Genomic DNA, 13,988 nt, shown 5'->3' with positions numbered 1-13,988 from the left:
GTGGTTTTGATCCTATTACCTCCTGCTCAGAAGCCTCCCGTGGCCAAATCTGGCCAGCAAATGATTAATGTCCACGAGCTCTGAAGCACTCAGATTAGTAAGAAAAACCCTAAGACTTCAACAGATAAACAGGTGAAGGATGTGGACAACTCCTTCACCCAAGAGGATAAGAAGAGTAAACAAATACTTGGAAAAAATAGTTCAACCTGTTCGTGATCAAAGAGATGGAAATGAAGGCAGTCTCAGGATAGCGTTTCATACTTATTAAATTAGCAGAATTCATAAACACCATCACCCAGTGCTGGCAAGGTTGGATGAAGTCTGTGTTCCTACGTCTCTGGAAGCAATATGCAAAACTCTGCAAAACAATCTAGTAAAATGTAACAAGAGCCTCAAAAATATTATTACCTTTTGACCCATTAATCTCACTTCTGGGAATTGATCTTAAGAGCATAATTCAATAGATGAAGAAAGCTCTTGGCATGCCACGGGCCTTATCCTCCTACATTTTTCTAGGCAGGGAGATGGTTAAGAAAACCATGGCTCATTCAGTCAATGCAATATTATGCAGCCACAAAAATGATAATTATAGAGAATATGCAGAAGCATGGAAAATGTTTATAACATCATGTTTGTTGAGAAAAAAACAGGATACGAAATTTGCATGAACACTGTGATTGCAACCATGAACAGTCAGTATTCATGTTGACAAAGTCTGGTAGAGAATATGCAAAAACGAAAATTATTTAAGGGTGGGAGAATGAGTGGTTTTCCTTTCTGCTTAAGAATCTTCTTTGTTAATGTTGTTGAGATGTTATTTTCACAACAGGATGCATTCTATAAAAACAAAACCGCTATTATTGCTTATAAAAGAAAGTCAAAACTCTTCAGCCTACATCCATTACAGTAATTAGAAACGATCTCTCTTGTTAGGTGTTTAATAATCACAGTGACCCCCCACTTGTTAGGTGTTTACTACACACCAGGCCGTGAGGTGTGTCACGCGTGCAATCGCATCGAATCCTCACGATGACCCTGTGGGTAAAAACTAATATTATCCCCACTCTACAGATTAGGAATCTGCCATCCAGTGGGGTTAGCCCACGTGCCTCCAGGGTAAGAAAGCAGAGCTGGGTTTGGATTGCTGGCTGTCTGCTTCCAGAACTTGTGCTAAATTCCCTAACTGGCGTTGTGTGCCAGTGTTTCAAGAACTTCAGTCATTCATGGATCACCATGATGATTCGGGGCTAACTGTGGCTCACACATCATGTACTGTGATTTACTTAATCTTTAAATGTAAATCAACTCACTTCTTAAACATTTGAACGCCTACTCCAGCATTATCCTAAGCGAGAGTCCCCTTGGAATCATCTGTTAATGTGTTGGTTATATTTTTCAATGTACAATAAGATAAAAAGGAATTAATAGTATAAAAAAAATCCCTCAAGATCATCTTGCACCACCCCCCTTCCTTTTAGGAAAAACTGAATTATCTTATGCCACAGTCTAACTTGACCTCCTATTCCATTGTCCTTCCTCCACATCACCTGCCCTTTCAGCTACCACCTTTCCTGAGGCCTGAACCTGTCCCAGCCAGGTGGCTTCTCTGGACTCCGCCAGCCCCTCCCCCCCCCCTCAGCCTTGAGACCAACACTGTGTCCCCTCCCTGTCCCCTGCGCCTGTGTTCGGTGCTTCTTTGGGGGCTTGCCTGAGCCAAATCCAGATCAAAGCCCTTCATGGACAAAGAGGGCACTCAGATTCCGAGAGCTGCCTACTACAAAAATTAATTCTCATTATTAAGCTCCCACTGCGTGCCAGGCACTGTATAAGCAGCTTTGTATATATATGATCTCTATTGGCTCTTTTTTTTTCCATTTTGGGGTCAAAGTATATACATGAACCAGTTCTTTTTATTCTATTGTGGTAAGGACATTTACCATGAGATTTACCTTCTTAGATTTCTAATGGTATACTGCGGTGTTATTATCTATAGACACTGTTGTATAGTGGATCTCCAGAACTGACCCTTTATTATTGACTCTTTATAATGACCCGGTGAAATGCATATGATTTTTAATTTCTTTAAAAATTTTTTTAAGAGAGAGCATGTGAGCAGAAGGCAGGGCAGAAGGAGAGCCTTAAGCAGGCTCCATGTCCAGTGCAGAGCCCAATGTGGGGCTCGACCTCACAACCCTGAGGTCGTGACCTGAGTTGAGATCAAGAGTTGGACACTTAACCACCTGAGCCATCTGATTTTTAATTTCTACTTTATATGTTGGGAAACTGTGGTCCGTGGGGTAAGGCATTTGGTTGAAGCACATAGCAGGTAAGTAAAAGAGCCTCGACTCAAGTCTTGTTCTGTTTGACCGCAAAGTCCTTCCTCTTACCACTCTGGTCCTCGGTCTTGTTAATGACGATGGTGCTATGACAGGCTAGTGCTCCCTACTCCACGCCCTCCAAAGTGGGCCTGTGACTTTCTTGCCTCTCCAGGGTGGGGACAGCAGGCATTCATTCATTATGGAAGAGAGTGTTCATTGGTCTGAGCATTTTGGAGGACAATTTGATAGAAGCTATTAAATTGAAAATGAATATGCTTGTTGACCCCCAAATTTACTTTTTTTGGATGAGAGAGAGAGAGAGAGAAAGAGAGAGAGAAGTAGGGAGGGGTCAAGGGAGAAGTAGAGAGAGAATCTCAAGCAGGCGCCACACTCAGCATGGAGCTGGACTAGGGGTTTGATCCCAGGACCCCCAAGATCATGATCTGAGCTGAAATCAAGATGCTGAACGGGCTAAGCCAACTAGGTGCTCCCCATCAAATTTACTTTTTAGGAAATTATCCTTCAGGAACTCCTAAAATGTGCACAAAGACATCTGTAGGTTGATAGTCAATGCAGCCTTGTTGTTTGTAGTATATATTTTCAATAGGAGATTAGCTACATACATTTACAGTTTTTTAATTTTATTAGAGAGAGACAACATGAGTGGTGGTAGGAGCATTGGGGGGAGGAAGGAGGAGGGGGCATCTCAAACAGACTCCACACTGAGTGCTGAGCCTGATGCAGGACTCAATCTCACAACTTTGGATCATGACCTGAGCTGAAAGCCAAGAGTTGGACACTTAACCAACTGAGCCCCCCCAGGCACCCGGAGCTACATACATTTTAGTACATCCATATGCAGGCATCAAAAAGAATGAAGGGGTGGCTGGCTGGCTCAGTCAGTAGAGCTTGGGATTCTCAATCTCAGGATATGAGTTCAAGCACCATGTTGGGTGTGGAGCCTACTTTTTTTTTTTTCCTTTTTTAGATTTTATTTATTCAAGACAGAGCATGGAGGGGAAAGGGGCAGAGGGAGGAGAAGCAGACTCCCAGCTGAGCAGGGAGCCCAACACACAGGGCTTGATCCCAGCGCCCAAGATCATGACCTGAGCCAAAGGCAGCCACTCAACCTACTGAGCCACCCAGGTGGGGGGCCTACTTGAAAGAAAAAAAGAATGAAAGAAATTTATGTGTGTGTTTTTTTTTAATTTTTAAAATGTATTTATTCATGAGAGACACACAGAGAGAGGCAGAGACACAGGCAGAGGGAGAAGCAGGCTCCATGCAGTGCCTGATGTGGGACTCGATCTCAGGACCCTGAGATCACACCCGGAGCCAAAAGCAGATGCTCAACCGCTGAGCCACCACTCAGGTGCCCAGGTTTACGTGTTCTCATAAGGAACAATAACTTAGCAAAGATACTAAGTCTCAGCAAGGTAAGGGGCAGAAGGATGCACTGGTGCATTAGTACTGCGTCCAACCCTGTGGGGTGGAATGTATGTAACTGTCCGCGCACCGAGGCAGGCAGAGGCCACCTCTGGAAGGACATAAACAACACAGGTAATGGAAGCTACCAGAATTTTGTACTGGAAGGACTGTGCTGGGGGTGAGAGGGCAGGGCTGGTGCTGCAGCAGGGTCCAGCCGCAGGACAGTCCTCGCGACTCAGAGTCATTAGAGGGGCCTGTGGCCGTGAATAATACCGCCCGCCCCGCCTCTGGGCCCACGGCAGCCAGCCTGCCCCAGGTCACGGCAGACTTAACTTTTTACTACATAATCTTTTGTGCTGTTTTGTTTCTTAAAACCCAAGGCATATATGACCTCTTTAATAATTTAGAATTTAAAATTAAAAAAAGAGGAATTTTCTGCCTGAGGCAGGACCCACCTAAGAAATGAGAAGTAGCCAGGCGGCAAGTGGAGCGAGTGCCAGTATTCTTGGGCCCCAGGCGGGAGGAGCTGAGCCGGAGGGACCTGTGGCCTCTCCCCCAGCCCAGGCGGGACCTTGGGGACCCTCCCTCCATCTCCCTTCAGTGGAAGATTTTATCCTCTCCCTCCCGTGGGCGGCAGCTGGTCGTGGCTGCAGAGGCAGGGTTTTGGACAAGATGTATCTCAGTAGCTACCCTGAGCTCAAGAACACGGAAGACAGGATACCGGGGAGACTCCTCCATGACCTTGGCAAAAAGGGACCAGGTGCCTGGTGAGGGGTCACAGTGGGGGTGGAAGCAACCCCCGGCAGTATTGATTATTTGGAAAACTCAACCCCAAATGACTTGAGCATAACTGCTTCTCCATCTCCCGGAGAAAGTGGACTTTCCCCCGTTGTGGGGGGAAAAGTCCTTCCCTTCTCTCTGGGTGCCTTAGGTCAACCCCCTCTTGAGCTCGGTGATTGGCACCCCAAGGATGATAGACTGAAGTCGAGATCCCGAGTTAGTCTCTGGTGAGGAGCACGACCCCACCTCCCTGGTCCTGGACTCCTCAGAGTGGCCCTGCAGGTGAGAGCCGACCCTGAGTCACATGACTGCTGAGCAGTGGCAAGGGGAAGAGATGTGGGTGGAGGGGTCCCCCACAATGACCTCCATGGTCCCCTAGGTCCCAATGACAGTGTCTTGGCTGGGCATGGAACAGAGCTAAACAGGGATGCCTGGATGGCTCAGTTGGTTAAGCATCTGCCTTCAGCTCAGGTCACTATCCCAGGGTCTTGGGTTCAAGCCCCTCATTGGACTCCCTGCTCAGGGGGACGTCTGCTTCTCCCTCTGCCCCTTCCCCTGCTTGTGCTGTCTTTCTCTCTCTCAAATAAATAAATGGAAGTCTTAAGAAAAAATCCAGCTAAACGAGGACTGTCCATCCACTTACCCATCTATTCTGTTCAGTAATTTCCTGGATGACTACTGGGTGCTAAGCAGGGGGCCAGAGGCTGGAGATGTGGCAGCGACTGGCCACCCTCTGCCAAGTCATTGCTTCCCCCAAGGCTCCTCGGGTGCCCTCCTTTGTGGTGAGGCCTCCTGCTTAATCCTGCACCTCATGCTCCCACCTGGCACCCCCACATCCGCTCTACTTCCTCCGTCTTCCGCAGCACTCCTAACTTGCCAACATGCTATGTAAGTTATCTATTAATTAGCTTTATTGTTTATTGGCTTTTTAAAAAAGATTTTATACAGGCAGACCGGGTGGTTCGGCGGTTAGCGCCGCCTTCAGCCCAGGGCCTGATCCTGGAGTCCCAGGATCAAGTCCCATGTCGGGCTCCCTGCGTGGAGCCTGCTTCTCCTTCTGCTCATGTCTCTGCCTCTCTCTCTCTCTCTGTGTCTCATGAATAAATAAATAAATAAATAAAATCTTTTTTAAAAATCTTAAAAATATTTATTTATTTATTTATTTATTTATTTATTTATTTATTTATCCTAGAGAGAGAGTGAGAGAGAGAGCACAAGTAGCAGGAGCAGCAGGCAGAGGGAGAGGGAGAAGCAGACTTCCTGCTGAGCAAGGCGGGGGCTCGATCCCAGGACCCTGGATCATGACCTGAGCTGAAAGCAGCCGCTTCACCGGCTGAGCCCCCCAGATGCCCCACAGCTGTCTCTTTTTACTACAATTTCAACTCCACAAGACCAGAGAATTTTGTCTTTGTGGTCACTGATATATCTGTGGCCCCTGGCACCCAGCGATCACTCCATAAATGGTTGTCGGGTGACTATAAGTCGGCCACCCCCATTATGTGCTGTGAATGTTTACCTGCTGGAGTGGTAGGGGGAAAACTCAGAAATCAAGTCACCCTCAACACAAATGTGTAGTTAGAGGCAAGGATAAATTCTTTGGAAGAGTACTGGCCACAGTGTGTCCGTCCTGGGGCTCAGTGACAGTGTCCTTCGGAAGGGATATTTGAGCCATGTTCTGAAGGATGAGTAGGAGCTGGCCAGGGGTGAGGCAATAAGGGACAGAGCAAGGGGCTTCCTGCAGGAGCCGGGTGGCACAGAGGGCTCTGTGAGGAGGAGCCAGGCCCAGGTGCTGTGTGGCCTGTTCAAAGTTTCAGATCACTTTAATACATGAAGGGTGACAGGTACTCCCAGTGATGCACAGACAGCCATGAGGTGCTGGGGCCCAGGGCTAATAAGGGGCTCTCCCCCTGCCTGGGCCGCTGTTTGGTCCTGCATACATGCCAGCATCTCAGCACTGCAGCCATTCCCACCCAGAGGCCCTTGCTCTGTGCCAGCGCTCTTGGGCCTGCAGCCGTGCTGATGGCAGAGGGCACAGGGACGCACTACGCAGATTCAGAGCACGGGGTTTCTGAATCTCCTGCTGATGTGGGAGAAAGCTCAGAGCAATTTGATTCCTCTTTTCTGGTTGAGGAGGGGGCTCAGAGGAGGAGGCACGTGTTCACAGTCACGCAGGGAGAGTGTGTCACAGCTGGAGGGAGGCTGGTGGACGAGGGGTGGCTGTCACAGGCCTGGGCAGACATCACAATGACCTTTACCCCCGGGCCTCAATCCTGCAGACCTGGTGGGGGCCAGTGCCTCCCAAATGCACCCCCGAGAGGGTGTCCTCCTGTCTCTCAGCTTGTTGTTGCTTGCTCTCCTGCTGATGCTCCCTGCCCCTTCCCACCAGGGCGGATCTCCTGTCAGGGCTGAGAGAGGAGCAGCTCTCTTCTTACTGACACTGAAGCTTTTAAGCAGAAGTCCCAAGGCAGTTTTGTTCTTTCCCTTTTCCTGGAGTCTCCTCTCTTGAGGAATCAGGACAAGTGACTCAGGGCTGCATCCTCAAATAGCCCAGACTGTGTGTCTTTCTGGAAAGTGTTTTTAAGCCAGTATTCCCAGGGGTGGTCCCCCGCACCCCCAGTCCAGCCTCAGGGGCAGCGTCTAACTTCCCTGGACACTGTCTGCAGGCATGAGGCTGCCCCAGTCCCAGCTCCTTTTTGATGGGTTTAACCCCAGCCCTGGGCCCTTCACCCATCAGGTCCCCCATCCCAGGAAATTGCAGGTGCATCGGCCCTGAGCCTTGAGATATCCATACCCTCCACAGACCCTGTCCATCAGCATGACCGGGTGTAGACTGAGCCATGTGCAAAGCTCAGCGGGTACCACTTAGCTCCTGCTATCCTTTCTGGATCAATCTGCCCGCCCTGCTTCTCGGAGCCCCCTTTGTCGGCATTCCTCCAATCTCGTTGCTTGCTTTGGATCTCTTTGTTTCCAGATTTGACTTCAGGCCTCTCCTGTGCATGCTAATATGGCTCACAGGCTGGGCCTGTCAGCAAGGGGTGGAGTGAGGCAGGTCAGCTATGAGTTGCCCAAGTTGCAGTGTGGGAAGGCAGCTCTCCCGCCGCCCTGGCTGCCTGGCTTTGGTAGATGGAAGGGAGGGCTGACTTGTCCCCTGGGGGCAGGGGGACACTGCACAGAAATGACACTTAATCTGTGTCTGCTCTTCCAGAAGCTTCAGGCCTCTGACTGCGAGGTGGAGTCTGGGCATCCCTGTGCCACCACTGCCTCTCTCGCTTGCTCGGGTGCTGAGCTGGAGCCTAATCACTTAATTTGTCAATTTGGCGTTATTTCCCCTGAGCCCAGGTACCTGTCAGGTGCACGCTGATAAGCAGCTGGTAACCTCCCTGTGTTTGCTTCTGGGAGGTATCAGGTCTCACTGGGGACCCTGAAACCAAACCTTTCCCAAAGGACTCTGCCTGCATCCCTTCCAGCTGGGGGAGGGGGACAGGAAGAGCTTCGTTTGGCCAGTTGTAGAGAACTGTGTAAATTCACGGGATTATTCTGTCTCTTGCCTTCCCTCCATCAGGATGTGGCATCGCATGGCCCACGGGCGCTGCTGCGGGATGGAAACTGAGGCTTGGAGGGGATACAGGCATGCAGGTGCACATTTGCTCCCTGGGTACAGCTGGGTTTCAAATGGGAAGAAAGGGAATTATTCTCGTTTGGGGTTTTGTGCAGAAGCTTGGGCCATTTGTGTCCAGGAATCTTGTGAACTTCAAGAGCTTCTGCAGGGAGGACACCTCCCCATCTCGGGGTGAGGACCTCCTGTCCCTAAGGGACTCAGCCTCTCCAGCTGACGGCAGCTGTGCTGGCGGGTTCCTGCCAGGGGAGGGCTGAGCCGTGTTCCGGATGTGGGAGAGTGTTGTGAAAACAGGAAAGCTCCCATTCCTGGAATGGTCTGTGAACGTGGGAAACCATTAACCTACCCGACATCTGAAGACCAAGAGCAGCTCAACTTTCAGAGATTGTTAACACACCTTCCGATGCCCCTTTCTAGGCAGGATGGTTGTTTGATTAAGTCCCACTACCTGGGGTGACTTTTTTTGAACAGGAATTGCTTTTTCAAATCCAGAGAAGTAGGATTAAAGTTGGATGTTCTCTGTCCTTGAAAGAGCTGGTATTAGGATAAATTCAAAGATGACTAGCGGGATCCCTGGGTGGCGCAGTGGTTTAGCGCCTGCCTTTGGCCCAGGGCGCGATCCTGGAGACCCGGGATCGAATCCCACGTTGGGCTCCTGGTGCATGGAGCCTGTTTCTCCCTCTGCCTATGTCTCTGCCTCTCTCTCTCTCTCTCTCTGTGTGACTATCATAAAAAAATTAAAAAAAAAAAAGATGACTAGCTATACAGAATGGGGAGCAAACTGAAGAATGAGGCTCAGAGCTGTGCTCCCCGGAGTGGTCCTTGAGCGGCATCAGAACCGGCAAGTACCTCTGGGGGTGGCCAGGAATCTGCATTCCATTTTATTTTATTTCTTAAAGATTTTATTTATTTATTCGAGATAGAGAGAGTGAGTGAGACAGAGAGCATGAGCAGGGTGAGGGGGAGAGGAAGAAGCAGGCTCCCGGCTGAGCAGGGGGCTAATGCGGGGCTCAATCCCAGGACCCCGGGATCATGACCTGAGCTGAAGGCAGATGCTTAACCCAGGTGCCCCCTGCATTCCATTTTTTAAAAATATATTTTTTAAATTTATTCATGAGAGACACAGGGAGAGAGAGAAGCAGAGGGAGAAGCAAGCTCCATGCAAGGAGCCCGATGCAGGACTCGATCCCGGGACCCCAGGATCACGCCCTCGGCTGAAGGCAGGCACTTAACTGCTGAGCCGCCCAGGGATCCCCTGCATTCCATTTTATTTTATTTTATTTTATTTTATTTTATTTTATTTTATTTTATTTTATTTTTTTCCCCCTGCATTCCATTTTAAATGAAGGTATAGTTTCATTCGACCTTCAGTCGAGGGCACAAACCTTAAGTGCTTAGTCCAATGAATTTTCACATATGAAGAGAACTGAATAACTACCGCCAAGATCAAGACACAGAACACTTCCAGGGACCCCGAAGGCTCCGTCAGGTGGTCCTGGTGTCTCACCCACCTCGCCTGTCCTGGCGGTAATCAACCATCACTCTGATTTTCGTCACTACCAATCGGTCTCGCGTGTCCTTGAGCTTCACACAAATAGAATTGTACACCATATGTTCTTTTGTGACCGGTCTCTTCTGCCCAACATCATGTCTGTGAAATTAATCTATGTTGTGTGTCCCAATAGTTTGTTCTTTTTATTGCAAAGCAGTATTCCGTTGTGTGAATGTGGGACAATTTATTTATCCATATTCCTATCCATGGGCAGTTTTTTCAAAAATTTTTTTTTTATTTTTAAAGATTTAATTTATTTACTTGACAGAAAGAGAGAGAGAGAGAGAGAGAAAGAGAGAGAAAGCACAAGCAGGGGGAAGGGCCAGCAGAGGGAGAGGGAGAAGCAGGTTCCCTGTAGAGTTTGGAGCCCAATGCGGGACTTGATCCCAGGACCTGATCCAAAGGCGGACGTTTTACCCAGTGGAGCCACCCAGGTGCAAGTTAAGGGGCATTTTTGAGCTGAATTGTTTCCAGTTTGGGGCTTTATGAATAAAGCTGCTATGACCACTCTTGCCCATGTCTTTCGGTGAACATATGCATTCATTTCTTTTGGGTAAATGTCTAGGGCGGGATTGCCTGATCCTGGGGTAGGTGTGGTGTCTACACTGAATTCCCTTCCTTATGTGTTTCTGGTTAGGGTGGGCCACGAGGGGGATCCTTGAGGGGATTCGGAGGGCAGAAGGGAAGCAACAGCCATTCTGTCGCTCGCACCTGTCGTGGCTGCTCTGCTGACCCACCTCATCGACGGGAAGGAGCAGCTGGTTCCTCCCGCTGAGCCAGGTGTGTATGTGTTTAGCTGGTGGTGAAAGATCCAGGCTCCTGCAAAACACCCACCATATCCTCCGTGACAGAGACAACAAAAGCTGCCATGAGCTTCTGGGATCCAGCCTTTCCTTGTGGGGCACCAGTTAGAGCTCATGGGGTGTCCAGCCTGTTCCTTGATCTCCCCGACTCTCAGTCCACCTTCTGTTCTTGGCTGTCTGACCTGCGGCCTTCAAGCTCCACCTTGAGAAGCAAAGACAACAGTTTTGCAAGAGTGCCGAGCCAGCTGCCCCACCAAGTAGGGACAAACCCACACACAGAGTGGTGCTCCTCCCCGGCGGACCCTGGCGGACTCCATCACTGTGCCCCCGCACCCTGGGAACCTGCCGCACACATTTCCAAAGTGACTGGTCCTACCTATTCCCTCGGCTTGCTGGGTGTCCTCGCCAGACCTTGTTATTTTCATCCTTCTAAAGGTTACCCATTCTTGGGGATGGGGTGGGCGGGTGGGTGTCTGCATTTCTTTTTTTTAAGATTTTATTTATTCATGAGAGACCCAGAGAGAGAGAGAGGCAGAGACACAGGCAGAGGGAGAAGCAGGCTCCATGCAGGGAGCCCGACGTGGGACTCCATCCAGTGTCTCTAGGATCCCACCCTGGGCTGAAGGCGGCGCTAAACTGCTGAGCCACCTGGGCGTCGTGGGTGTCTGCATTTCTGATCCTTTTGGGATTCTTGTGCAGGAGGAAGAATAAGGAGCTGGCTGGGGGGGTGGGGGGGCAGAAAGCCTGGACGCTCAAAGAAAGGCAGTTTGCTTTTGAATGATCGCTTTGCCACTTCCTGGCTGTGTGCATGATCTTAGTTGACTTTTTCTCTCTCTGGGCTTCAGTGTTTTCATCTATAAAATGAATTATTAAGCATCACTAACAAGTATCAAGGTCTTACCAGATGCCAGACACTGTTTTAAGCACTTCATGTGTACTAACTCACTGCGCTTTCTCGACAACTGATGACGCGGATGCTATTATTATTTCCAGCTTTGAGTTGGGGAAACGGACTCATCGCCGGGATTCAGACCCAGGCTGTCTGCCTTCCATGGTTTTTGCCATCGCCGTCCCTCCTGTGACAAGGCAGTGTGGAGATGAGCTGACATCGTGGACGTCAAGGCTCTGCAAAGGGCGGTGTAGTGTTCATTCTTCTTCAGTGGGTCTCACATGGGAAGTTCCCCTTCAGTTCCCTCAAATATGCAGAAATAACCTAAACAAGCGAGCTAGCTAGAAAGCTAGTCACTGTCACAACAAACACAGCCAGAAAGGTAGGCTCTTCCGAGGACCCAGAAAAATCCAGCACTCTCCAGAGAAGAGGACCCCCCCTAGGGATCCCTGCCTTGGATATTCTGGCCCCTTGGCAAGTGGGAGGCTTAGAGGGGTGTGTCAGGCTCTACCTAAGTGTCAATCCATCAATTCCCTTCACTCTGACTTTATACTGAACAAACAACCTTCTCGTATTGATTACCTTTCCCAAAAGTCTATCCCTTCCTGAAAGAGGTTGTGCTGACCAGTCAACCTCAGGATTCCCGTCTGCTGGGTGGTTTCATTTCTCAGTGTAAATTAATAAATTGCACTCCAGGTTTATCAATCAGTCTCGTGTGAGTTTGTCTAGTGTAGATTGTTCCCCCCACATCTGATCACAAGAACTATACTCCCAGGGAGAGGCTGGGAAAGAAATAACATCAAAGTGGCATAAGAGAGATGTCCAAAGAATGGTACAAAAAAAGGGTGTGCTGTGAGACTGCAGGGGATGGAGAGAGGATGTTTGTGTGGAGGAAGGGGGAGCATCAGAGAGGGCTTCCTGGAGGAGGGTCACATTGGCACAGGAAGAGGGACACCATAGCATGAAAGTGTAGTTAAAACACAGACTCTGAAAAAAACAAACAAACAAACAAAAAAAAAACACCAAAAAACAAAAACACAGGCTCTGGGGCCTGCCAACCTGAGTGGCAAGTCTGGCCATGTGACGTGGTCAAGCTGCTTCATCTCTCTAGACCTCAGACTCCTTATTTCTAAAGTGGGCGAAACGATAGCAGCCACCGTATGGGGTGGCTGTGAGGATGAGATGATGATATAGGACACGTTGAGCTCTTAACACGACACCTGGCCCCTAAGCAACATTCGGGAAATGACTGTCATTACCGTTGCCAGTATTCATACCCGATATGATGTGCTCATTGAGAATTCCAGAAGGAGGGTCACCGCAAAGGCCTGTTGTATCCCCAGACGCAGCTCTGTCTCGAAGGGAGTGGCGTCTGTGTTTGCTTTAAGACGCAGAGGGCAGAAAGCCCTTCGCAGTATGTGGCTCTTGCCTCGAGAGTGGTCACAGCTCATCCTGTGGTTTCGCAGCCCACGAGGAGAGCTGCCTCCACAATCTATACGAACCCATCAGCCTCGAGAACATCCGTGGTTTCTGAGTCACTCTCAGGCCATTTCAGCTTCCAAGCAGAAACTCCCAGGGCGTGCGCTGCATCTAGGCCTTTCCTGCCCGCCACTGTGTGGGGAGAGGGGAGGTGGGCAGAAGGCAGGTTCCCGCACCTGCGGTGGGTCCTGGATCACCATCAGGCCCGGCCAGGGGCCCAGCGTCGCGGCCAGTGAGGGATGAGAGACATTAGCACTTGCTCCAGATGGCCTGGCTGGGGGGCTCCGGACCCCGGGTCTCCTGCTTCTCTGTCCAGTGTTCTGTCTATAGCTTCTGATGGGCCTACCTCATCTCCCCATGTGTTTGATTCCGGCTGATGCAGAGAGGAAGGGTAGAGGGGCACAGGGAGTCACCCTGGAGGAGCAGGGGAGGCTTCCATCATGTGTGTGCTCCCCTGGCACATGGGGATCGCACTTGGGGCCAAGTTTCCCCGCTTCTCCCAGTGGATTTCCAAGTCCCTGCATCCGACCCCGTTAGCACCAACGGAAGTGTTCCAGTCTCTGCTTCTCTTTGCCTTCCCCCACAACTAAAGTACAGTGTTCATTGGTCTCAGTTATTTCTTGTTCTTTATACCCTGAGGGAGCTGGACATCTGAAAAATCCTGTTGCCTCCCCACAGGACTCTTGTGGTCTCCTCCTGGAGACCGCCTGTGTCTGGGGTGGGGAGGTGGTCAGGTGAATGGGGCTGGGAGACGGAGACCCACTGCAGACTGGAAAGCAAAACTCTCTTGTTTTACTCAATGATGCCTTTTGAATGAGACACCTGCCCCCATTCCTATTACTGATAATTGATACTCATAGCAACCCCATTCCAGAGCTCATGCTTGGCCTAGCACTTGTTGGGGTGGGGGGTAGTGCTGGGTGGGGCACTAGTTAAGGGCACGGGCTGTAGAGCATCTAGGTTTTATATCCCAACCCTGCCACTTACTTACTAGTGGTGTGAGGTTGGGCGAGTTGCTTAATCCCTCTGAGCCTCAGTTGGCCTGGATAGTCGATGCTAATAACACCTAGTCCCATAGGCTTGTTAAATTCAGCAAGAGAATAAGTACAAGGCACTTCAAATA

At 49.8% G+C, this 13,988-nt stretch overlaps 1 long non-coding RNA gene across 4 annotated transcripts in view; it reads left to right on the top strand.

Annotated features, from left to right (window-relative positions):
• LOC140612779 (uncharacterized) overlaps positions 1–12,091 on the top strand; it is a 32,037-nt gene extending 19,946 nt beyond the window's left edge. Inside the window, exons 1-5 of one of the 4 annotated variants that reach the window (XR_012013920.1) lie at positions 4,827–5,414; positions 7,732–7,865; positions 8,089–8,162; positions 10,332–10,474; positions 11,491–12,091. This is a non-coding gene — a long non-coding RNA (uncharacterized lncRNA). The other 3 variants (XR_012013921.1, XR_012013918.1, XR_012013919.1) reach the window with 3 other exon arrangements.
• Positions 12,092–13,988: the final 1,897 nt, after the last annotated feature.

This window comes from Canis lupus, chromosome 21, assembly GCF_048164855.1.
Source record: "Canis lupus baileyi chromosome 21, mCanLup2.hap1, whole genome shotgun sequence".
Classification (NCBI taxonomy): domain Eukaryota; kingdom Metazoa; phylum Chordata; class Mammalia; order Carnivora; family Canidae; genus Canis; species Canis lupus.
Note: the sequence above shows the minus strand (reverse complement) of the source record. Positions and strands in the feature narration are given on the sequence as shown.